Source organism: Microtus pennsylvanicus, chromosome 14, assembly GCF_037038515.1.
Source record: "Microtus pennsylvanicus isolate mMicPen1 chromosome 14, mMicPen1.hap1, whole genome shotgun sequence".
Taxonomy (NCBI): domain Eukaryota; kingdom Metazoa; phylum Chordata; class Mammalia; order Rodentia; family Cricetidae; genus Microtus; species Microtus pennsylvanicus.
Genome location: NC_134592.1, coordinates 39,506,526 through 39,533,160, shown reverse-complemented (window position 1 = coordinate 39,533,160; position 26,635 = coordinate 39,506,526). Strand labels below are relative to the sequence as shown.

General features: G+C 46.7%; 1 protein-coding gene across 7 annotated transcripts in view; it reads left to right on the top strand.

The window, feature by feature from the left end:
• Syne2 (spectrin repeat containing nuclear envelope protein 2) overlaps positions 1 to 26,635 on the top strand; it is a 297,565-nt gene that overhangs the window by 6,633 nt on the left and 264,297 nt on the right. The window contains exon 1 of one of the 7 annotated variants that reach the window (XM_075947889.1): positions 16,027 to 16,122. The exons of the other annotated variants lie outside the window; for them this stretch is intronic. The gene's annotated coding sequence lies outside the window, so the exon portion shown is untranslated. Of the gene's footprint in view, positions 1 to 16,026; positions 16,123 to 26,635 lie in introns of those variants that run through there. 7 annotated transcript variants of the gene reach the window in all.

Below are 26,635 nucleotides of genomic sequence, written 5' to 3'. Positions count from 1 at the left end.
CACTCCATCCCTGCTGCCCTTGTTGACTGTTGAAGCAGTGTCTGAAGATGGCCTTTAGGGGTCAGGAGTGTTTGCGAACAGCATCTAGGGCCTGGAGGTCAGGAGAACCTTGGCATGGCTAGCGGTTGATGGGACTCACGACAAGGCATCGTTTAGCAGAGCTGTGGAGGAGCTGGGGCTCAGGGAAGCCGCCCTCCAGTGTTTTTCTTTGTGTCTCTTTAATTGGTTCCCTCATCCCTCCTTTTTAAATTTTCTTTCCTTAGAAAATTGTAATGTATATGTACGTGACATGCATGTGTGCCATGGCATATATATGTGGAGGTCAGAGGACCAGTTGTGGGCACCCGTTCTCTCCTTCCACCATAAGGATCCCAGGACTGAACTCGTGGTCGGGTTTGGTGGCAAGGGTCTTTTCCTGTTGAGCCATCTCACTGGCCCAAGAATTTTTAAAAATTCTATTTTTTCTCTGTATCTGGCTGTTGGCTGTCATTCTTATGCTTTGAGTAATGATTGTAGCATATCACAGTGTCTCTGAAAGTAGCCTTACACCACTTCCTGTGGCTTATGAAAACCGCAGGGTGCTGTGTTCCCCCTTCTCTCCCTCCACCCCCTTCCTCCTCCTCTCCCCTTCCTCCCCCCCACCAGCCCCTCCTCACAGTGTCTTGATACTTCCACTGGGTTGGCCCTGAACTTGTACCCCGCTTCTGCTTCTGCCTCCTGAGTGCTGGGACTGTGGGCTTGAGTCAGCACCCAGCATCTTCTGCTTTGGCCTTGGCACCTCCCTTCTTCCTCTACTTCTCATCTCTTCTAAAGCCCATTCTCTGCGCTTACGTTTCTCGAGTAGGTTATTGCTCTTTGTTGAGATGTGAATAATAAGAAAACCATGTATTCATTCACTTATACAGTGGTATACCGGGTGGTTATGGTCTTTATTTTACTACTTCATTAGGTGAAAAAAAAATGAAGAAAGAATTTGTATTTAGGTGATTGGATTCTTAAATATAATCTAGTTGATAAAGTTAAATAAATCTTGAAAAAAAAGAAATGAAGGTCAGAAATCAGAGACACAGGGCTTCACGTAGCCTAGACTAATTCCAACCTGCTAGTCAAGGATGACCTTGAACTCCTGATTGCTTTCCCTCCACCTTCTGAGTACTGGGATTAAAGTCCTGTGCCAGCGCAGTCAGCAAAGCAAACAACTGCCCCACCTTCCCCCCTTATTGAACCTGAGGGTCTTTTTGAAGTCTTGACTGACCTGTAACTTACTACCTAAACTAGGTTGGCCTTGAACTTGCCATTCTCCTACCTGTGCCTTCCAAGTGCCAGATTTCCAAGTGTGTCTTGCCACACCCAGCACTGTAAATCACCTTAAGCTGGGCTGTGTCACCGACAGTTGTAGCCACAGAGCCACTAGAAAGCTCCAGAGCATCAGACAAGTATAACCACTGGACTTGGGCTGTACATAGTCAAGTGTGCCTGGTGCACAGCATCAGGAGGAGGGAGGTGAGCGGGGAGAAGGAATCAATTGCTGCCGGCACTTACTGGGCCCTGAGAAGTTCTGAATGCTGTGTTTGAAAATATTTCTCCCTGGTGGTGTGCGAGTTGAAAAGCACCCACTTCTAGTCCCCAGGCCAGAGAAACACGCTTCACAAAAGTCAGCGTCAAGCTCTTGTTTTCAAGTTTGTGTTTGATGGGACTGCAAGGGGAGATGCGGTTCTTCAGCTCCTTTGGAGTGTGCTGTCCCCTTGTCTGGCTCTACCTGACTTCCTCCTCCTTTTGGATCCCACCAGCGCTTGTGGTTTGTATTAGTGGGTGAGCAACTCCTCTACATCGAGTATTCAAATCGTGCCGTTATCTATTGGTGCTTAGTTCTGGTACCGAGATGAAATCAGGTCCTATTGCTTTTAGCTAGCTCTGTAGTAGGAGAGATGCCTGCACGCCATTGCAGTGAGGCCAGTCACTGTTGGTCCGTGGAATGAAGGTGACTGCATGGCCAGCTAGAATTAGTAGGAGCAGCCATTTCTCCAAGTACAGTTTGGAAAGTCAGTCATGGTGGTTCATTCTGTCCTAGCACTCAGAAAGCAGAGGCAGAAAGAATGCCAAGAGTTCAAGGCCAACTTGTTCTGTATAGTGTATCCCATGCCTACCAGGGCTACATGGAAGGCCTCATCTCAGCTTTCCTCCCAACCAAAACAACAGAAGACAAAAGTAAGTTTTGGTAGACTAGTTGTCAGTCTATAGATAGAATCAAACACTGAACAGTGGGCCAGGAGTCTGTCTGTAAATAAGGATTCTGTTGCATGTTCCAGAGGAACAGATGATATGGGAGAATTTCCCCAGCTCTTAAATGCTGTGAGTTTTGGTTTAGAAGTGTGGGGTTTGTCCCTAGTATACATGGGAACACTAGGTGGAACAGAGGACGTGCCATGTAGAAAACCCTAATTGTAGTCTGGGCAAGGTGACCTGTGCTTGTAATCCCAGCACTTGGAAGGACTAGGGGTTAGGGGTATGATGACTTGGTTGGTGACATTCTTGTCTAACATTGCAGTGCCCAAAGCCCTTGGTTTAATCCTTATCATTGCATAGGACAGATATGTGGGCCCATACCTGTCATATTAGCACTTGGAAGGTGGAGGCAGGAGGATCACAGCTCTAAGTCATTCTGGCTGCAAAGTGAGTTCAAGGTCAGGCTGGGCCACAGGAGACAGTATCTCAACAATAAGTAAGGAAGCAAGTAAGTAAAAAATAAATAGCAAATAATTAAAGGCCCGGAGAGCAAGGGCACTTGGCAACAAGCCTGATGAGCTGGGTGTGCACCCTGGAGCTCACCTGTACTTGAGAACTGACCCTTGAAAGTTGTCCCCTGAATTCCACGTGTGCATCATGGCATGCACATGCCCACACATGCCCACGAGCATAGTAAATAAATCCCAGCGACGACAACCAAACTCTCAACCACCTCCCCAATTTCACCTATAACATAGGTGAAATGAAAATTCAAAAATGATAAAAATTGTGCCTGATCCTAGAACAGGAATAAATTGATTTTTGAAGCAAAGCAGAGGTAACAGTGACTGGACCCCACTGTAACCACTGTGCTACCAATGATGACCAAACTTGCCATCTTCATCCTCACCATTTTCCAGACACTGGAGAGATTTGAGATAAATTCTATGTGTCCTATGATGTCACCCACAGGAAACTGGATTTTATGTTATTCGGTTATGAAGGTGCCTGAGACAAATTTGAGGCTGGTTTGCATGAACTGTAGATTAATTTCTCTAGAGTTCTTTCGTACAGAAGATGACTCAGAGACCACCGGTGTGGCCATGTATATCTGTGTGTGCTGATCTGCATAACGTCATTGCAAATAAGCGGGCTTGCTCTTACTGTGAGTGTCTGAAGATTTTCTGCGCAGCCGTATTGCATTAACATCTTGTACATTACATTTACAGCTCACATTGCAGAATAATATGATGGATAATACCTCTGTGTGATTAAGAGAGAAGTGTGCTTGCAGGGGCACTTTGAATTTGAGAGGCAGGTTTTTGGGAGAAGTAGGTGTGAGATGGTTTTGATGGTTTGGAGGGGCAGACAGTGAAGATGGCTCCTTACTCATTCGGCAGTTCTGTTGCCTCATTGGGGCCGAGGCGGTAACACACTGGTGGATCTGTGCTTGCCACGTGGGAGGCCTGGGCTCTAGCTTCAGAACCAAAAGGAAAAACAAAACAACAACAATAACAACAACAACAACACCCACACTAGTCTTAGTGTGTTCTGTGCAGTTTTTCCTTCAAGGTCAGAATAGCATGGTTTGCCAAAGCTCAGCCCCTGAGTCATTAAGTTTTGCAGAGAGAGGGCAGAACTGATTTACACAGACTCTGCTTGTTTTTCTCAGGCTCAGGAGTTGAGTGGTATCAGGAGGGAAGGCTGATTTTTATCACCTCTGACGGAGATATGCATGTTTAGCTGCTTCGTCATGAGTCATTAATTAAGGGCTCATACCACAGGAGTTAGCTAATTTTCACTTAAAAATGCTGCTCACTAAGGATCAGTGCCAGCTACAGGTTACATGACCAGTTTCAGGTTTGTCTCTCAAGTCTCGAGAGCCTCAAACAATGTCCAATCCAGTTATCTGTGGGTGTGTGGATGTACATTGGAAGCTGTTTGTGAGCATCCCCCTGGGCTGCACAAATGGATACAGAAACCAAAGCTGTTCATGAGCAGAGCATATCCCCCACCCCAGGGCCCCACAAATGGATACAGAAACACACGACCCCAAAGCTCGATAAAATGTAACAACTGTGTTGTAGGCATCATGGGAAGGGAGTGTCGGGCACACGAAGGCAAGGCAAAATGGTTAGTTGAAAAGTTTGAGTTGGTAGTCAGGCAGTGGTGGTGCACGCCTTTAATCCCAGTACTCACTGGAGGCAGAGGCAGGTGGATCTCTGAGTTCAAGGCTAATTCAGAGCTAGTTCCAGGACAGCCAGAGCTGCCAAGGAAACCGTGTCTTGGCAAACCTAGAGGGGGGAAAGTTCGGGTTGGTGACTCTGAAAGGAAAGACAAAGCTGAAAAGGAGTCATGACAATAAATTTCTGCTCATTAAAAGTGAAATGTATGTTTATTACTTGCACTTCCGTGCTGGCAGTGAAAATGGGTTCTTGGCTTTCTATTGCCAGAACATTCTTCATAGTCACCCGTTTGGTGGTAGGAGAAGTTTCCCCTTTTACGATATAAGGACATAAACGGGTGTAAAAGCTCCCGTTTTTGAGGTCCTTAGTGCTTGTTTGCCCATTGCGGGGAAACTTTAACTCTGTTGGGTAATAATTCATTTTGTAAAAGATGTTTCCTCAAGAATGGAGGAAGGTCTTCCCTTCTGGCCTGCGTGTACAGACACTCCTGGCTGTTCATCACCAGCAGCCTTGGTGGAGTTATGAAGGTTCTTTGTGGGTGCTCTTCCTGGGAGTCAGAGGGTGAGCCGGCTCGGCTCTGAGTCATCTCGTTGTCTCACGGTTGGCTATGTGTTTTCTTAGCAACTGCTGCTGATTTCAGGTCTGGGCAGGGAAAGCGTGTTTTGAAATGACCTGGCATACTCTTTCAGGATCTACAAACATGCCTGCGGAGCCTTGTAAACTTGTACTGTGTATACTGCAAAGAATGAAGGCGTAAACACTTTCCCCATCCCGATTTCTTAAGTCGTTTTTGTTGGAGTTGCATTTTGGGGGAACTGGGTGGGTGGGAGTCAGAAAAGGAGAGAAAGAATGAATACTGGATGCTGCCAGTTTATCTGTGGATACACCTGGGTCAAACATGATTTCCTGGGGTCTTCCTGTTGAGCTCTGCTCCCGTGTGTCATTCTTGGTCTGGGAAGAGTGAAGTTTAGGAAGTCTGGTGCAACAGAGTTGAGAACATGGTCCCTGAAGTCAGCCTGAAGTTGGTTCAAGTTCCGGCTCTGGCCCATGTGGTTGTACTACTCAGAGCACCTTACACGAGCCGAGGAAAGCTGAAGTTAAGGGATGGGGTACTGATAGGGTTTATGAGTACTACTGGGTAATGCCGGTAACAGCGCAGTAACTGCGACCGGCATTAGTGCTGTGACAGAAAGCCGACCACAGCAGTTTAAGGAAAGGAGGGTTTATGGTTTTATAGTCTGCTGTGCTGGGGAAGGCATGGCAGTGGTCTTATCAAGTAGGCAGTCAGGCAGCAGAGGTAGAGATAAACGCCACTGCCTTTCTCTTTCTTCCTGTTTTGCTTTGTTTTAATGACAACATTGCATCTCCTGTAGTCCAGGCAAAGCTTTCAAATTTACTGTGCAGCTGAACTTTTGCAAACTCTTTTTTCCTTCCTTCCTTCCTTCCTTCCTTCCTTCCTTCCTTCCTTCCTTGCTCCCTCCCTCCCTCCCTCCCTCCCCTCCCTCCCCTCCTCCCCTCCTTTCTCTCTTTCCTTCCTTTTCCCCAACCGCCGCCTCAACCTGGAGCTCCTTTTCTCCTTGTATGCAGTCTAGAGAACTCCATCTAGGAGCTGGCACCAGCCACGTTCAGGGTGGATCTTTCTTCCCATAACCCTGCTGCAAAAGCCCTCACAGCTACATTTGAAAGGTGCACCCTACTAATTTCCAAGGGGACTCTTAATCCAATTGCCTTTAATCTTAGCACTTGGGAGGCAAAGCAGGCGGATCTCTGTGAGTTCGAGGCCAGCCTGGTCTACAAGAGCTAGTTCCAGGACAGGCTCCAAAGCTATAGAGAAACCCTCTTTCTCGAAAAACAAACAAATAAAAAACTAATAATCACTGCAATAGGTTCACTTTGAGGGCACCCTGCGCAAGTGACAGGTGTTCGGGACAGTCAGAAACAAAGCAGACGTGGCTCTGAATACTTAGACATGGGAAGGTGGCCCGTGAACATGTCTCCACAGACTCTGGGATGGAGGAAGTACTGGTGTAGAAAAGCAGAGTGTATGGGTGCACCCACCAGTGGTGATTAATACCAGCTTTGGGGACGCAGGGGCTAATTTTAATAGCTTGGTTGAGCTGTTTGTATAATTGGCCTATAATGGCCCATAAGGGTTTATGCACAGGGAATGAAAGACGGTAATTTAATGCTGAAGGAAAGCACAGTTTCGGGATAGAATTTGGTGAGGGAGAACACTGGAGATGTAGGGAGTGGTTTTTTTTTTTTTTTTTTTTTTTTTTGGTAATTTGAGTGGGTCTGACTTGCGAGAGTGTTTGGAGTATATTCTCATAGCCAGTGGGGAACCAAAGTGGCTGCTTGGTGTGAGGGGTTTTATAAAAAATGTCCTAAAAAGATGTTCAGAGAAAGCCGGAAACAGCTCCATTGATAGAATGTTTGCCCAGCATGCACAAAGTCTCAGGACCATGTCCCCTTCACCAGTGGCTGTGGTGAAGCAGTGCAGGGCAAAGCTCACCCTCAGCTACTTTAAGGCTAGCATGGGCTACTTGAGAAACCTGGATCACGTGAGACTCTCTCTCTCTCGCGCTCTCTCTCTCTCTCTCTCTCTCTCTCTCTCTCTCTCTCTCTCTCTCACACACACACACACACACACACACACACGCACGCACACACACTGGGTCACATGAGGTATGAGGCTATTACATACATGTGCACACACATGGCTGCGCTAGAGACAGATGCCCAAATACAGAGTCAGGTAAAAACTCTCTGTGGAAGATAGTGAAAGAGCCTTAGAAGGAAGTGGGGAGGGAGGATTTCAAAGTTGTGCCAGATAATGTTGAGAGAGAGAGAGAGAGAAAAATTGGTGATGTGGGGGTCAGTTGCTTAATATCAACCAGACATCTAGCTTGAAGTTGGGATTCAGTTCTGAAAGGAGGAAGCTGGTGTTTATTGAGCATATACTGTTTCAGTTTTATGCTAAACACTTTGATAGATCTATTATTATTATTATTATTTTGGCTTTTCTAGATTGTTTCTTTGTATGTCCTGGGCTGGCCTCAAACTCACAGAGATCTGCCTGCCTCTGCCTCCTAAGTGCTGGGATTAAAGGTGTGTGTGCCACCACCTCCTGGCTTCTCACAATTATTAATTGAAAGCAAAATTTCCTCCTTCCTTCCCTCTTTTCTTCTTCCTCTATCACTCATATATGTATGTATATATATATATTTATTTATTAAATTCTGCATCTATGTGTCTATGGGTTTGTGCACATGAGTGAAGAGCTTAGGATTCCCTGCACTGTGGTTTCAGATGCTTACGAGCTGACTGAAGTAGCTGAGGGGTCCTCTGCAAGAATCGGGAAATACCTTTAATCCCAGCACTTGGGAGGCAGAGGCAGGCGGATCTCTGTGAGTTCGAGGCCAGCCTGGTCTACAGAGCTAGTTCCAGGACAGGCTCCAAAACCACAGAGAAACCCTGTCTCGAAAAAAAAAAAAAAGAATCGGGAAATGCTCTTAACTGCTGTCCTCTCTCCAGCCCATTTTCACTCTTGAGAAAAACAAAGCTCACTGTGTTGCTTACGTCCAAGCAATCTTGCCTCTGCCTTCCTAATAACGGGACTCCAAATGTTCATCATCATGGCCCGATAAAACATTGACTCTTGGGGATGGAGAGATGGCTCGGCTGGTCGCAAGCATTGGTGTTTGCTCTTCGCGAAGACCCGGGTTCACTTCCCTACACCACATTAGTGGCTCACAACTGTAACACCCATCCCAGGGGTTCCATGCTTGCTTCTGGCCTCTATAGGCATTCCACGTGCATGGTGCACAGACATGCATACACACAAAACACCCATACAGGTGCAATAAAAATTTTTTTTTAAAAAAATCCAACTTTGATATTTAAAACCCTTCTGACTTTTCACTTTGTCTTCCAGCCGGAAGAGGGATGGATGAGTGGACACCAGGGCGGGAGGCAGCAGCAGACTATCCCTAGCCTTTTCGCTGACTGAAGGTTCAAGTCCGTGGCAGAGTCTCTGTTCTGAGATAAGCACCCTCCTCCACCCACCTGGGTGGCTGCTCCTTGTCAGCTGTTGGACTTGAACTTCTGATCTTCGTGCCTCCCTGGACAGAGTGCTGAGATTACAGGCGTGGGTTCAGCAGCTCTGAATTAGGACCAGGGCTTTGTGCACACGCTAGGCGAGCACCCCTCCACCTGACCCCTGTCTTAGCCTGAGTGTGGTGCTTTTTGTCTTTAGCAGTTTATCCTTTATTTGACTTGTTATTACTCTTGGCAGTGCTGGACGTTGAACCCAGGGCCTTAAGCACACTAGGCAAGGGCTCTGCCTCAAGGCTACAGCCTGAGCACTTTTAAAAATTATCTTTGTTTTAAAACGGGGCGTTGTTCGTTGCCCAGGCTGGCTGTGTTTGGACTTGCTGTCCTACTGCTTCAGCCTCCTGACTTGCTGCCTTACAGGAGTGAGCCACCACATCCAGCTTGGTGTCTCCTTTAGAAGACGGAGCACGTGACCCTGGGGTTACATTGTGGTCCCAGAGCAAAATTCCAGCTGCAGGCCCAGTGAGATGGCTCAACAGGTAGAGAGGCATTTGTGGCCAAGCCTGACAATCAGTAGATGGCCTTGGGGACGCACATGGTAGGAGAGAACTGACCCCTAAAAGTTTTCCTCTGACCTCCAGATGACCCCCGACACAATATATATATATGTGTTTATATACACACACACACACACACACACATATATATATATAGTAATAAAGAATAACTAAAAAATTTAAACACCTGTTGTACATTTAAAAATCAAAAATCAAGCCTGGAGCTTTCTTTAAAGGGTTCTTTTCTCATTACACAAATCCAGTACGCGCGAGCATGTACACACACACACACACACACACACACACACACACACACACACACGCAAGATCGCTTCCCCGTTTTATTTTCACTTTCCCCTCTTGCAGCCCTTCCCTAGAGATTATCACTAGGGGCTGTTATTCTGCTTATCTCATTTGAACATTTCCAAGCCCTTGGAGCCTTGCAGTGATTCAGCGCTGTTTCGAGACTTTGTGCTCTCTCCTTTTCACCTAGATACTTGGTGGTGGTGTGGTTTGTTCCTGAGGTGTCGTAAAACACCCGTTCTTATTTTAGCTCTCCCTTCTGAGAGTCCAGCACTTCAGATCTAACCCACATTCAATAGTCTTGGCTTAGTGGTAGATCCTAGCTGGAACCAGGGTGAGAATTTGCTGCAAAACCAGTTTTGTTAGTTAATTTACCACTAGTTTGACAACTGAATGTAGTAGTGGCCAAAAGCATGCTCGCTCTCTCTCTCTCTCTCTCTCTCTCTCTCTCTCTCTCTCTCTCTCTCTCTCTCTCCTCTCCCTCTCTCTCTGAAAAGAGCAGAGAATTTCTGACAATAGTCATTTACACGGAGGCCCTGTGCTGGGGATGTAGCTTGCCTAGCACGCACAGGGCCCAGGGTTTGATTCCCCAATATTGCATAAACCAAACTTGGTTGCACGTACCCCCAGCACTGGAGAGAGGGGAAGAGGAGAGCTGGAAGTTCAAGGCCATCCTCAGTTACATAGTGATCTATAGGCCTGCTTGTCTTATAGTCCCTGTCTCAAAAATAAACCAAAGTAGGGGCTGGAGAGATGGCTCAGTGGTTAAGAGCTCTTGACTGTTCTTTCAGAGGACCTGGGTTCAATTCTCAGCATCTACATAGTGGATCACAACCATCTGAACTGCAGTCCCAGGGCATCTACCCTTTTGGGGCCTTCACAGGGCATCAAATGATAGACACACAGAAAAACACGCAGCCCAAACCCTAGAGAATAAAAACAAAACAAAATGAGAACCATGAGAAACAACCACAAGTTAAAAACAAAACAAGAAATAAATGAGCAGAGCCCTAAATTCCAACGGTCACAATGTTAATCTCTTCACCTTTCTCCCTTTCTCGTGTCTCTGTCTTCCTCCTCCTCCTCCTCTTCGATTTAGCACTGTTTTGTGACCCAGGCTGGCCTCCATCAGCTTCCTCCAGTGCTGGGATTTACTGGTTTGTGCCACAAGGCCGGCTTCATGGTTAGTGTTGAAAGTTCAGATCATGTGTAAAGAAATAGCTCTTATCCAAGTACTAACCAGGCCCACGCTTGCTTAGCTTCCAGGATCAGATGAGATTCGGTGTAGCTGAAGACATGTGGTATTAAATTTCTCTACAGAACTGTGCACCGAATGAGAGGCTTGGACATATGTTGCTTATTAGGTTTCTTGCTGTAGTGGTTAAGGACGCGGCCTTTGAAGCCTAATGTATTTGGGTTCAAGTTAGTCCTGCTAATCGCTTGCTGTGTGGGTTTGGCTAGGTTACTTAATCTCCCAGTTTCCCTACAGCGGGTAGTCGGGATGTATTTTATAGACTTGCCTGAAGTCACGGTTGGTGGATAGCGTGTGACACAAATTAAGTACTAAATAAATATTAGCTTTTCTTTTATTGTTTAATTATTTTCAAGCAGAGTGCCTCCAGTTTTGTCACCTTTAGGAGGGGAGTCCCCTTGTTCTTACACAGGAGAGTGGCTCCCTTTTATTTGCGCCATCGGCTTCAGAAGGAATGTGTAATTAACCGAGCGACTTGGGAAAACTGATGCAGACAGACCTCAGGATGTCTCCTGGTGGTCAGTTTCTGTTCTAAGTATCACATGGATTTCCTTGCCTCTTCGGGGTCCTGCCCCTCCCCCATATCGCTCAGTGTTTAGCTTTTTGAGGAAAATACTGTAGCTTATTTAGGCACCTTTTGAGGTTTGATTGAATTTTTCAGCAAAAGCCAGAAAACAACCTAGGCTTCCCCGCCCTTATCTCCCTTCTGCTCTCTGCTCTCTGTCCTCTTCCTTCTTTTTCTGAGCTGGGGAGTGAATCCAAGGCCGCACACTTACCAGGCCTGTACTTTCCTTTTGGACTATCTTCCCACCCCCCTGAGCTGTGTTTCTTGTTGAAGGCTGTACATGCAGTGTGTGGGGGTTTGCTGGGGTGAGGCCAGCGTTTGTTCCATGAGGAGAGCTTTGAGAAGGGGAAAAAAAATACCCCAAACTTTAAACTGAGTTTGAAATTCCATGAAAGAAACCGAAGACCCCTCCTTGTGCCCTTAGTCCTTGAAAAGTAGGGGTCATCAGAAGGAATCTATGCATTAGAGGAAATTCCACCTTCACAGAAAAGCGCAGGAATGCTAGACACTTTAAAAATGAGAAGACTTCCTGAAGAATTGCAATATCAGAAACAGAAACAGATTAGCATTTTTTTCTTTTGTTTATTCAGGCCAGATAAATTTCTGTTGGAGTCACAGTGTCCACCCCAAAAAGAAGACAAAGACGACTCTGTCTGCAGCACCTCTGTTCTTTCGGATGTGGGGGTGGGAGGTGTCAGATCCTAAGATGTTCTGGGAGCTGGCAAATTTGTATCCTTGGGGGAAACTCGGCAACACATAGCTCTGGTTGTTTCTCTTCAGGTGAGAAAGGTCTGCTTTGTTGGAGAAGTAAGTGGAAACACATTTGCAAGTCTCCTGTCCTCCCAGGATTCCCTTGGGAGTGGCATTAACTATGGGGTTCCGGATTGGAGCACAGGGTCTCATTATACAGCCCTGGCTATCCTGAAACTCTATTATATGTAGACCAGACTGGCCTTGAGTTCACAGAGATTTTCCTGCCTCTACATTCTGGAGTGCTGGGATTAAAAGCACGTGCCACTGTGGTGGGGTATTAGCCAGAGAAGACTGCTTAGACATGGGTTTAAGCCAATAAAAAGTTTTTATTAGTCGGCCATGTATAACCATGTATAACCTTGAGCCTTTCTCAGGGTGAGCTTTTAAGCACAAAACCACGTTTGGGGTTAACAAGAACAGTTTAGTCAGAAGCGGTACTACAGAAGACAGAAAACAAGGTTAGTACATTTAGACACTTCCCAGAACAATGGTCTTTGATGAACTAGGTCTTTGTTTTAGTTTTGGCAGGTGGTGCTATCTAGGTGCTGAGTTTTACAGCCTGAATGGTATGTCCACCATGGAGTCAGTTGTGCTAAGGCCTCAGGCCTGCTAACCCTTGAGCCATATCTCTAGTCACCTAAGTGTCCCAGGCTGTCTTCGAATGCACAATCCTCCTCCTGCCTTAGGCATATCCTGCCTGCGTGTGCCACCAAGACCAGCCATACTCCTGTGCAACAAAAGAATATCTGTTGCATTAAAGTGCTGCATTGCTGCCTACAAACCAGAAAAAAAATGGCTGTCCTTCCTTCCTTCCTTCTTGAGACAGGGTCTTCCCATGTAGCCCTGGCTATCCTAGAACTCACAGAGATCCTCCTGTCTCTGCCTCCGAAGCACTGGTATTAAGGGTCTGCACCACCAGAGCCAGCACAGAAAGACAGTTTTAAATTTATCCGTATCCTAGTCAGTTTTCTGCTGTTTTCCCATCTGCTTTCTTGCTAACCAGTTATGGTGGTCGGGTGGTTAGATGAAGCTGTATGTCAGGTGTTTAGTGAGAACTCCCCGTCATCAGAGTGACTGCAAAGAAATGGGTGCTGGGAATTTGAGGGAGAAATAAGTTAAAAATGCTCCATGGGTACTTCCTTGAGCTGCTGGCTTGGAGACCATTACATAGGCGATGTAACTTGGTCAGCTGGAGGAATGTTTGCTTACTGTGCGCCAACCTTGGGTTTGATTCCCAGCATTGCATAAACTGGGTGAGATGGCACACGCTTGTTATCCTGGCACTTGAGAGGCGGGTGGAGGCAGGAAGCTCAGGAGTTATGCATGGGCATCTCACTGCTCCACGGATGGGCTATAGAACATAAAGGGAGGTGGAGGTTGAAGGGAGGCTGACCACTGCCCGTCCCGTCCCCAAACTGTCGCTATTTAAATCCTATGTCGCTCTTTTCCCTAGTCAGTGTTGGCTTAACAGGCATGAATGATGCTTTCTTGTTGGCTGTCTGCTTTCTGCAAGGTTGTGTTCCTGGAGCTTAAGCACCCGGATTAAGACAGTTACATCTGCTGTCCGTTTCAAAGATGTAATCCTCCTGTTCCACTGTCCTGGCTTCCCAGCCCCCTCTGTCCATTGCTGTGTCTCTGAGCAGTCACTTGCCCTAGCTATCTGTGAGCTAGTCATCCTTGAGAGCATCCAACATTTCGCTCATCTGCATTTCGCTTTACCTCCTCAAAGCACCAGAACACTGTGAAATGCTTTTCACACAGGGGGTTGCATTTCACGGAGCGCTGCCCTCCTGTCGCTGGGAGCCGGCAGAGTGCTGTGACTTGCTGGATCCGGTGTGTAGAAGACAGGGGACTGTCATCTGTCACCTGCCTGAGTACTCTTATCTTAAAAAAAATGCCATCGAAACTAGCCTCTTCTGTCTTGGGGCTAGCAGGAATGCTAGAGATGAGAGTGTTGTAACGAGAAAAAAAAAAAGGGTGGATTTTGTAAGTGGTTGATCTCAGAGGGGAGCAAACATTTTACCAAAAGACTGCAGGGTACAACATTTTGGAAATAAACTATGTTTGTATTTTTAGCTTGTTATGTTTATTTATCAAAATAAGTATCATTTTAGTGGCTCTGAAATTCTTTTCCTTACATTTCTTACCATATGATTTGATTCATGTTACAAGAATTCACCATACTGATGAAGTTAAGAAGATTTTGTTAAGTGAGGCATGGTGGCGCTTTTAATCCCAGCCCTGTGAAGGTGGGGTCAGGAAGACCAGGAGTTGGAGGTCATCCTTGGCTACATGGTATGTTAGAGACCAGCTGGGATACAGGAGACCTGGTCTCGAAGAAGAAGAAAAAAAGAAAAGGCCATCGAAATGGCCCAGCTGATAAAATCTGCTGGACAATCCAAGTTTAGTCTTTGGAATCCATGTAAAGTGGAGAGAGAGAACGGACTGCACAAAGTTGTCCTCTGACCTCCATATATACACGGGGGGTACATGTGTGACTCTTCCCCCAGTGTGCATGTGTATATGTATAGCAATAACAATTTTTAAGGAGAGAAGAAACGTTTTGCTGGTGCAAAGGTTATGGTGTGAAGGGAGGAGGGCGGCGGGTCTCTCAGAAGCTGTTCCTTCAGCCCAGTCTCCTGATCATGTGTGTGAACAGCCTCTTCAGATCTGACTTAGTAGGGGTGGGGTTCATTTGCTGACTTCCTGATTTTACCAATTATCTACCAAAAAAAAATGTAGATTTAAAAAAAATAGAAAGGCCTAGGATGTTTAAAGCTGTGATCCCATTGCGGAGGTGGGGGGGAGGGGAGGAGGAGGAGGGGATCCAAAACACCAAATTCAATCCAAGCCACCAACCCAAGCCAACCCACAAACCGCCAAAGCCACTCAGATCCAAAGACTGGGGTTAATGTTGTAAACTTTGCTTTCTGCAGGGGGCCTGGGAGCAAAGCAAAGATGGTTGAGGAAGTCCTTTACCACAGTGCCAGTGATGGCGTTGTGGGGCACTCTTCCTGTCCTGTTACTTCCTTCTAATGGAAATGGTGGTTGGGGTGGGAAGGAAGAAGGCTTTCCTGGGACAGTGGCCATTGCTGCTTCTGTGGAATTGGGGGTTTGTGTAAAAGACATTGTGCAATGGGATTGGCGAGGAATCTGTCTTTTAACTGTGTCTAATAGGAGAGAAGGAGAGAAGGGGGGAGAGGGAGAGAGAGAGGGAGAGTTGGACTGGGAGAGAAAGAGAGAGGGAGAGGGGGATTTACACCTCTTTATCTGATTGCCACTTTTTCTCTGATTCTTGACTCCAGTGTATGTAGGGTTAGAGCTGTGTTTTGTGTAGATCCAGGTGTGGGTCTGGTGTCTGTGGATAAAGTTGGTTGTTGAAAATTCACCCAATCGTAATAGTGGATACTTTTGTATTTTTCTAATTAAAAACCAACCAAATAAAAAACATTGAACTAAGATTTATTGATCCCTCCCTCCCCCCACTCCCCACCCAGAGAAGATCTCATCTAGCCCAGGCTGGCCTGGAGCCTATCACGTAGCTGGGGATAACCTTGAACCTCTGACCTTTCTTTTACCAGCCAAGTGCTGAGGTTGCAGGTGTGTAGTTTTATGTGGTGGATTGAAACATGCTAAGCAAGCACTCTACATTCCTAGTTCGCAGGCTGCCTACTTCTTCTTGCCTGTGTTGGCAGTCATCTCTGGTCAGGGAAACTGAGATAGTACAGTGACCTGATTGGAACTTCCCAGTGAGGGGTTGACACGGTCACATGGATCAGAAGCCACCCTCCCTGGGTCCGTGAGCTGGCGATGTGAAGATTTACATCCACTCTCCCATCCCATCCAGAAGCAGACACATCGAGACCTAACTCAGCTTTAATTGTTGGTCTCTAGGGACGAAAGAGGGAACCATTAATTTGTTGGGCAATTGATTTTCTCCGAGGCCGGGAAACAAAACCAAGTTGTCAGTCATGGAACTGCCACTTTTGTTAATGGATTATATTTCGACTTGGACAGCTTCCAGCTCTATTCCTGGCTCATGGGGAAGTCTTCAGGGAGAGGAGAAGGGAACATATGATTATTTCTACACAGAAAAACAGCAGGCTGGAGAGCTTGGAGAGAAGACACCCATGATTCACACCTGAAACTTCACTGTGAGAGTTTATCGTTGCTCAGCGCCAGACTAGGTCAAAAGTTTGGCACGAGGATGTTTTGGGCATGATTTGTGTAAGTAAATACAATTTGTGAGCACTTCTGTTTTTCCTGCTGGGATGTGCTTAGTTCATTTCCCTTCCCTGGTGCTGAATCGTGGACCCCTGCAAGTGTAAACGAGAGCGTCTCCGCATCATCAGATGCATGTCTAGGGTCTCGGCCGGAATTTCTGTACTTACGCTGTGGTTAAAGTCAAAAGGGACAGGTGTGGTGGTGGCCCACTCCTTTGATTGCAGGGGTCTGGAAGCAGAGGCAAGAACTCTGAGTTTGAGGCCAGCTCTGTCTTGAAAAACAAAACAAAACAAACAAACAAACAAAAAGAGTCAGAAAGGCCAGCTGTGATGTGCTCAGGAAGAAGGCAGAGCTGGGAGGAGCCTCTTAAATTGGCAGCTGGTCTTGGTGTACACAGCAAGTTCTAGACCAGCCTGGACTCCAGACTTGAGACCGGTTCAGGAAACAAAACCCTGTGAGGGCAAGCTTTGTGTAGGTGTCTGTGTGATTCCCAGAGGCAGGGGAGTCGGGGGTTCATTCAGAGTTGACCTCTGCTGCTCAGCAGGTTCTCAGGCCTGGGAGGCTGGAGACCCTGTCGCGTAGCAACAACAAAACGTCAGTAGATGAGACGGCAGAAGGGGTGGCATATACCTCCAGGTCCAGAACCTGGGAGCCTGAGGCAGGGATCCCATGTTCCAGGTTAGGCAGGGCTGCATTGTGAGAGCTTATCACATAAATAAACAAATGCAAACAAGAATAAAACAATATAACCCCCAATCCAAAACAAGAACCCCGAATAGACAAAGACAAAGTCAGTCTGTGGTTGTAGGCGGCAACTGCTCATTTGTTTCTCTGCTGTCTAGACCCGAAAATCACACAGATACTATATAAATTACAATACTGCTTGAGCAATAGCTTAGGCATATTCCTGGCTAACTCTTATATCTTAAACTAACTCATTTCTATTAATTATGTACTGCCACAAGGCTGTGACCTATTGATAAGGTTTTCTGGCTTTCTTTCTCCTTTGGCAGCTACATGGCATCTCCCTGACTCCGCCAACTCTCTCTCTATATCTCTGTTCAGATTTCCCGCCTGGCTTTACTCTGCTAAACCATTGGCCAAAACATCTTCTTTATTAACCAATGGTAGTAAAACATAGTCACAGCATTCAGAGGGGAATCCCACATCATGTGGTGGCTGGAGAGATGGCCCAGTGGTTAGAACACTTGTTGCTCTTGCAGAGGACCTGGGTTGGATCCTAAGCATTTGTGGTGGCTCACAGCTGGCTGTAACTCCAATTCCTGGAATCTAATGTATTGTTTTGACCTCTGAGGGCACCAGACATTCATGTAGTGCTCATTAATACAAGTGGGCAAATAAATCTAAAAAGAAAGAAAGCACCACCAACAAACAGCTTTGGAAAGAAAAGTCAGTGTGTGGAGTTTGTTTCATTTTGGAGAACGGTATGCCGAGGGATGGGAGACAGAGGCCTCTGGAATCTTCTGTAAGGCCTGTCTGTGACTGCCTGTGTGTTTCACTCAGCTGTTTTCTAGTGTCTCATGACTCCTTCCCAGGTGTGACTTTCGGTAATTTATAGCCTGGGCCATATAGGTGGTGTTCTTTGAATAATGAGTGGGCAGGATGATACATGTGGGAGCAAGGCTGTGACTCCACCCTGTGGGGCTACTGACTCTGGGCCTCCTTGGCCTGTACTTGATACACCCATACAACCCAAGGGTCCTCGGCCTTCTGATTGGCCTGCTCACTGGGTGCTTGGCTGGTTATACAGAGTTGCTGTACAAATAACGATCTTCCAATGCACTCTCTCTGGGTCCCGCTTTCTGCTGTTGAAGACCCTGGCGAGGCAGCCATGGATCTGAAGAGAAGAGCGTTTTAGGATAATGAACTTAAGGAGACAATGTGTTTGGTCCAACTGTGCGCCACAGGACATGGGTAGGAGGAATGGGAGTCCTGCCTTCGTACTGAGGAGTGACAGACATCCCCAAGAAGTGTGGATCCTGGCTCATGAGAATAACAAACACAGCGTGGGAAAGAGCAGTACAGTCTGCAGGAGAGGGTGCTCGGCAGCAGTCATGTCACCCTTTGTCATGGCAGCAAGACACTGCCATCTACAAAATGCAAGCTCCGACAGCCACTCCACTGAGATGTATATGTAATCACAAACCGCATAGTGTTTTAAGTACTTGTGTGATTTTTGCCTTGAGCTGTATTCCTGGCTGTCCTTGGGTGTACAAGGTCTGTGTGGCCAGTGGGCTGCCAGCTGGACACAGTTGGCACCTAAGAGGAGTCTATATTGTGCCTTGTAAAGATACAAAGGAATCTGGAGTCACATGGCCTCACCAAAAATGCTGGGTACTGGGGAAAACCAAGAGCCAGCTGCTATCCCTCTAACCTTGAGTCAATAGCAAAAGACATTGAGCAACCCCCTTTCATTCCAGTTTATTACTTGTTATTATTACTATTATTATTCTTATCATGAGGAGGAAGAGATGAGGAGGGTCATTTTGAAATTAGCTGTAGACCAGGCAGGCCTAGAATTTTCAGAGATTCACCTGCCTCTGTATGTGCCGTCATGCCCTGTCAGATTAATTTAGATCTTTTTTCTTACTGATGTATTCCACTCTCAGACTGGAGAAGGAAACCCATCTCCTCTAGAAATGAACCTAGACTGACTGGCCTTGGACTGGGAATAGGAAGGTGGAAAGCTAATTTGACCTAGACAGATGAAATTGCATGCATATAAAAAAGGGAGCCACGTGGTGGTGGCGCACGCCTTTAATCCCAGCACTCGGGAAGCAGAGACAGGCAGATCTCTGTGAGTTCGAGGCCAGCCTGGTCTACAGAGAAAATTCCAGAACAGGCTCCAAAGCTACACAGAGAAACCCTGTCTTAAAAAGAAAAAAACTCAATGTGTGTATATATATATATATATATATATATATATATATATATATATATATATATATATATATGAAAGTGGCAGGTGTAACTCCTCCACCAAGCAGGAAGGGGGCTCCCAAAGGTCCCTTTCCAAGGCTGGAGACAAAGGAGGGAAATCAGTTTCTTCGGATGCCTAAGGAACCAAGGACCAGCACTCCTCTACCGATATGCTGTTTACACACACTGTGACGTAAAGCTCTGTTCTCTAGTTAGAATGAAAAAGCCGCAGACAGAGTTCAGAACCTAGCAAAGGATTTCTGCATCCATGGGGGACTAACAAGCCAGTAAAGACCCTTGCTGTGCAAGACTGGCAACCTGAGTTTGAATGCCTAGAACCCATTGAAGAAGAGAACCTACTCCACAGTGCTGTCCTCTGACCTCCAGGACTACACTGGGGCGCGCACCCCCCCCCCCCCCGTACCACTCACATATAGCACACACACACACCTGTACCACATGCACACACACACCTGTACCACATGCACACACACACCTGTACCACATGCACACAGCACACACACACACCTGTACCACATGCACATAGCACACACACACACCTGTACCACATGCACACAGCACACACACACCTGTACCACATGCACACAGCACACACACACCTGTACCACATGCACACACACACACACACCTGTACCACATGTACACACACACACACACACCTGTACCACACAGCACACACTCACACACCTGTACCACATGCACACAGCACACACACACACACACACACCTGTACCACACGCACACAGCGCACACACACACCTGTACCACACGCACACAGCGCACACACACACCTGTACCACACGCACACAGCGCACACACACACCTGTACCACATGCACATAGCACACACTCACATTGATGATAATGAAGAACAACCTCGTCCCCTCCCCCCATGATGATTGTGCTTTTCATTTGGAAGATGAGACATGGTAACGCTTTAAGATTTTAAATACCATTTTCTTGCCTGGATGAGCCTGGATTTTTGATTTTTCACAGATACCACTGTCGTGGAACTCAGGCTGAAGTACTCTGCCAACAGGAGCCAGGGGCCAGAGGAGGGGAGGCAGACCGCCCAGACCAGTGTCTAGAACATGAAGTCTTGAATACGCATGAATGCTTTCTGGGCCAGTTACTGACTAGTAATAAAAGCTAAATATTAACAGCATTAAAAGCAAAATTCCTTTTGAACCTTTTGAACAAGGCATGGTGGTGCACACCTTTAATTCCAGAAATTGGGAGGCAGAGGCAGGCGGATCTCCTGAGTTTGAGGCTAGCCTGGTCTACAAAGTAAGTCTCTGTCTCACTGCCCCTTCCCAATCCTCCTGGTTCTTTTGAGATGCCTTAAGAGCACACAGCCTTTGTTTTCTTAGTCAAATCATTAGGAACTGTCAAGATTTAGTGAGACATTAAAATTGTATTTGAGGAGATTAATAACACAGAAATGTTGATTGTTAATATTTAGCAAATTCCCCCAAATGTGATATAAAATAACATTTTTTTTCAAGGCAGGGCTTCTCTGTGTAGCCCAGGCTGTCCTAGAATTTGCTTTGTAGACTAGGTTGACCTCAAACTCAGAGATCCACCTGCCTCTGCCTCCTGAGTGCTGGGCTTAAAGACATGTGCCAACACTACCCAGCAGTATAAAATAACAACCTTATAAAAATAAAGGAAAATTCTTATTTTTTTTTTGTTTTGTTTTGTTTTTCGAGACAGGGTTTCTCTGTGGCTTTGGAGCCTGTCCTGGAACTAGCTCTGTAGACCAGGCTGGTCTCGAACTCACAGAGATCCGCCTGCCTCTGCCTCCCTAGTGCTGGGATTAAAGGCGTGCGCCACCACCGCCCGGCCAAGGAAAATTCTTAGAACAGAAAATTTCACTAAACTCTTTAGAAATAGTAACCGTGGTGCCATTTGCGTGGTTAGGCTATAGGCGTTTTTTTTTTTTTTGTTGTTGTTGTTTTTTTTTTCCAGTTTCTGCAACCTTTACGGTTACTTTGTGGGAATGAAGGGATGATTACTGCTCTTGCAGGGGACCCAGATTCAGTTCTGAGCACCGTGCCAAAGGGAGAAGCTTCTAACCCCAGCCTCTGATTGTCCATCCCTCTATGGCCTTCTTGGTCTGCCTGCCCTTAGCCACATACATCACTAATAAGTAAGTTACTTTAGGGCTGGGATGGCTCAGGAGTTGAGAGGACCTGAGCTCAAATCCCGAGGCCCCATGTAAAAAGCAAGGCATGGCCACTTGTGTCTGTCACCCCGGTACTGTGGAATGAGAGACAGGAAGAGTGAGCGCTTGGGTTCGCTGCCTGCCGTCAAGGGAATGAGACTAATATGAGGATAGAGGCGACACCTCTGTCATCCTCTGGCCTGTGTTCATGTGTGGATCATGTGCAGATACTGCATAGCACATCCCCAAACCTACAAAAAACAGAGAAGCAGCCACCTCTCTTTTTAAAAAGTTACTTTAATAAACACATTAGATGCTGTAAAAATCCCCTTTAAAAAAAAGTCAATATCATTTTATGGAAAATAAATATGAACTATGTCTAGCCTTTTTATCTCTTTTGTTTGCATTTTTTGTTTGCTTTATTTTCCTCCCACTTCTTATGAGATACGAACATGAAGCAGTGCATGGCGCATGCCTGTAATCTCAGCAGGCTGAGTCCGAGGCCCGCCTGGGGAAAAAAAAAAAAGAAAAGAAAAAACGCCACTCATATAGTAAAATATTTTCATCTTTTCTCTTTTCGCTCACCCTGTGGTGGTGGATAAAGGGAGCAAACCTCCATTCAAATTAATGGGTTCTAGTCACCAGTTACCTTATTCTGGCCAGTGCCCCCCTCTCACGCTAGTCCTCCCCAGCCCCCCCCCCCCCCCCCCAGTTTTTACTTAGCACAGCCTGCTAGTCTAGCAGGGCAGTCTTGAGAACAGAATAATAGTTTTTAACCTCATGATTAGCTGCTGCTCTGTCTGGTCCCTGGGCAGTGTTGTTCTCTGAATAGTGCTGATTCCCAGCTGCTCAGCGCTGTGTCTCAGAGCCTTGAATGGATACTGGCTCACCAGGACTTCTCAACGGGCAGTGGATTTGGTTCATGCTTTTATAATATTCATTTTATGTCTGAAGATTAGAGTAAAATTGCCCCCAATAAACTGTTTGAGATAGGCTCCTACTGCATAGGCTGGCTTAGAACTTGCTGGGTAGACCAGGTTGACCTCAAATTCATGGAGATCCGCCTGCCTCTGTTTCCTGAACACTGAGATTAAAGGCGTGCCTTACCACATCCGGCAGCAAACTTACTATTTTAAATTGTCTGTCCGTCTGTGTGGGAGTATGAGCATATGTGTGCAGATGCCCTTGGGGCTCAAAGGCATTGGACTTCTTGGGTTTGGAGTTAAAGGACGCTGTTGGCTGACCTAACGTGGGCGCTGGGCAGTACATGCTCTTAACCACTGACCCATCGTTCCAGTCCCTCAGCGAACTTTTCAATTAACCAAGCTCCCTCTATCCTCTAGTGAGCTTGCACCTTGGATCCAGTGAGCATGGGCCTCCTAGGATCTAGAGAGCTTGGACTGCCCTTCCACTGGTGAAATTAACAAGAGAAAAACGCTTGCATACCCTTTGATATGCAGAGACATTCTGTATGAAAGTGTGGGTGAAGATTTGGAAGCCTACTCACCAAAGGATGACAGTGTGTGCAAAGAGAGAACATAGAGGAGAAAGGGGGCAGGTAGGGAACATGGATGTGTTCTATACGCTTGGTAATTGAAGTTTAACCTCCATCGGCAAGGGCCAATCAGAATCCTCTTTCTGGGACAGAGAAGGGAGTCAACTTTGTACCTGGGTGTGTCCTTTTCCTTTTGAAAATTTAAAAGGTCTGTTTATCTTATTTTATATGTATGAGTGTTTTGCCTGCATGAATGTGCGTGTGTCACGTGTGTTTCTGGTGCCAGCAGAAGAACTCAGAAGAGGCTGTTGGGTCCCCTGGAACTGGAGTGACAGATGGTTGTGAACCACCATGTATGTGGGTGCTGGGAACGGAACCCAGGTCCTCTGAAAGTGCAGCAAGTGTTCTTAGCTACTGAGCACTCTCTATGACCCCTGGGAGTGTCCTTGTAAGCTAAGCTTCCTTTATAGAAGGGCAACAGGTTCTGATTTGAGAGCTTTTTCTAGTTTTGATTGTTGCCTCCAGCTCACTTTATTCCTGAGAGTTTTTGGGTGCCATATCCTGGTCCCCTTGATTCTTGTGTACATATGACATAGGGCCACAGGAGTAATTACAAGACAAGCCCCCCCCCGAAAAAGGTTGATATTACTCATTGTGTGTGTGTGTGTGTGTGTGTAAGGGACACAGTGACAGAAGAGTGGGTCCCAGTGCAGCAGCAGCCGCCAGTGCCTGTGTCGAAGAAAGAGCGTGGATGTCGGGACCCTCCCAGTAGCGCAGACCAAAAGGAAGTTGCTTGGCACCGTGCCTCCTCTGTGTATAATAGACTAATTTCTGAGTGTGAGGGCATGCTTGCAGCTGTCGTTAAAGTGGGCAAATATTTTTTTTTTCCTAGAGAAATAGTGTATTTCACGAGCAGCTTCTCATTTTAACAGCCAACATATTTTTTTTGGCTGCTATTTGATGTCAAACATTTCAATTTTAGAACTATTTCTTTTGAACATCTTGGAGAGACTAGTGTTTGGAATTTTCAAGATAATAAATCCTTCATCAGCAGAGAAAGGCTTACAACAGAAGTGTGTGAAAACACTTGCGGAGGCGGGGAGAGGGGAGACGGCTCGGCTGGTAAAGTGCTCGCTGTGCAGGCTTGAGGACCTGAGTTCAGTCGCCAGCTCCCACCAAAAAGTGGAAGTGCCTGTCACCCCACTGCTGGGGAGGTAGAGGGTTAGAGATAGTCCTGCAGGCTCGATAGTCAGCCAGCCTCTCCTCCTCTCTCTCTCTCTCTCTCTCTCTCTCTCTCTCTCTCTCTCTCTCTCTCTCTCATGTGAGTGCACGCACCTTGCTGGAAAGAAATTTAGTGAGAATGAGAGAAGACTGAGTGGGATGGGGTAAATATAATCAAAATAAATTGTGTGTTTATAATATATATATATATATTTTTGTGTAGCCTTCACTGTCCTGGACATCGCTCTGTAGAAGAAGACCAGGCTGGCCTTGAACTCACAGAGATCTACCTGCCTCTGCCTCCTGAGTACTGAGATTAAAGGTGTGCATCACCACTGCCTGGCGAATAAATATATTTTTAAAGTATGGTGGATAGCAATTGAAGAAGATACCCAATATTAGCCATTTTACATGAAACATTTTATTTATCTGGGCATGCGTGAACATGTGCTATGGTGCACACATGGAGGTCAGAAACACCGTGGGAGTCAGTTCTCTTCCACCTTGTGGGTTCTGGGGAGCAAACTTATTTCCTCAGGTTTGGCAGCAAACGCAATTAGTGTGTGCTGAAGCATTAGGCTGGCCCCACCAAACGATTTGACCACAAATCTAAGGAGGAACTCCGCTTCCTTCCTTAGTTTGTTTCTCTCCCCCCAGAATAGCGTAGGACTAAGGTTCCTCCAAGTTGTCAAACCCTAAGGGGATGTCATTACAAGTAGAAATGGCCACCCTGCCTTAAAATACACCCAGGAAGAAGTGGACTGTTCAGCAACCCCTATCTTCCTCCCCCTTGCCTTTCCCCTTTTGTTGCAAAGCCCTTCAATAGCTCTGTTCTCAGAAGCATGGTCCAGCTCCTGGGTGGCTGGGAGAACAGTCTTCAGAAGCGGCCAGACAGTGTTCCAGGCACTCCACTGCAAATGGGGTGGCTTATACTCCAGCCTTCCCAGGCTGTAGCAGTGAACTTTGGATTGGGCTCTGGCAGGAACCTGGAAGTCTGTGTGCTGGCCCAGACAATATCATGTTATCCTTATGTCACAGTTGAAGAACCAGGACCTGAGAGGTGGAGGCTGGCGCGAGAGAGGCTTGCGGTCAGAGGCAAAGCTTTGGAATGAAAGCCAAACCTTCCGGCTCTTGCTCAAGTGCCCTCAGCCATGACATCCCACTCTCTAACCTCAGTTGACTTCTAGGGCCGTGAAAAAGCAGGGATAGGTGTTAATTCTGTTTTAATTCCAACGTTAAAGGAAAAATTAGAAGTGTTTCCTAACACCCCCAAGGAAGTCTTGTTTCCTAACGCTTGGATGTTAGCGAAGTTAACTGCGTAGCTACAGTCGAATCCTTCGTCACCGTGCTTTCTGATTGGCATCGCTTCCCTGCTGTTTTACTGTATACGTGAGTTTAGAATTTATGGCAGGGCTGTTGAAATGCCTTGGCAGGTGAAGGAGCTTGCCACCAAGTCTGCTAACCCGAGTTAAACCCTGAGGTCTACTTGGTGGAAGGAGAGAACTCACTCCTTTAGCTTGTCTGTTGACTCCCCCAAATGTACGCCCCCATAAATAAATGTAAAAAAATAAATAAAATTTATATCCACTATGTAAATGTGATTATAGTGTGTCTATCCTTTTCCTTAACCCCCCACGAGGATTTTAATATGTTGTGTAGCTCTGCTGCAGCTGGCTGTTCATCTAAGCTGTGAAATAGCCTTCCTGGGTGAGCTGCAGACTCCTCCTCCTATCAACAGGATTAGATTGTATCCACTTTAGCTACTCTGAACAGTTCTAGCGTGAACACTGAGGTCCTTGTATCTATGTAGGATTTCAGAGCAACCTTTTCTGCTGGCAGAATTTTACTAGGTCAAGAACAACTATGTTCATACTTCAGCCCAGGGTGGAGGCTAGTGTTTCTGGGCTGCGGGTACCAGCGCAAACCCTGAGCTCTAGGTGGAGGCTGGTGTTTCTGGGCTCAGGGTCCCAGCGCTAACCCTGAGCTCTGGATGGAGGCTGGTGTGTCTGGGCTCAGGGTCCCAGCGCAAACCCTGAGTTCTGGATGGAGGCTGGTGTGTCTGGGCTCAGGGTCCCAGCGCAAACCCTGAGCTCTGGATGGAGGCTGGTGTGTCTGGGCTCAGGGTCCCAGCGCAAACCCTGAGCTCTGGGGTGGAGGCTGGTGTTTCTGAGCCGAGGGTCCCAGCGCAAACCCTGGCTTCAGGCTGCTGCTGGGACCATGTGCAGCCTGTGCAGCTCTGGCCTGCAGCTGCTTTCCCGGCCCTGTTCACATCTCTGGTTTGTTGGGTCCTGTACCCCACTGTAGCTGGGTGTGAGCACTATTCATTTCTCAAGCACTGTACCCCATCCTTACTACCTCTGCTCCCCAGAGATGACCCTGCTGTATGTTTTCCTGAGAAAAATGATGAGGCTACCTTATGCCAGGCTCCTTCATCTATGTTTGCAAAGTTAAATCTTCCTGGAATGGATGGAGGAACACATTTCTTAATAGTTTCTGAGAGAGAGAGCCTGGCAGTGGTGGCACATGCCTTTAATCTCAGCATTCGGGAGGAAGAGGCAAATCTCTGAGTTCGAGGCCAGTCTGGTCTACAGAGCAAGTTCCAGGACAGCCAGAGCTGTTATGCAGAGAAACCCTGTCTCGAAAATCACAAACAAACAAAAACCTTTATCACCACTA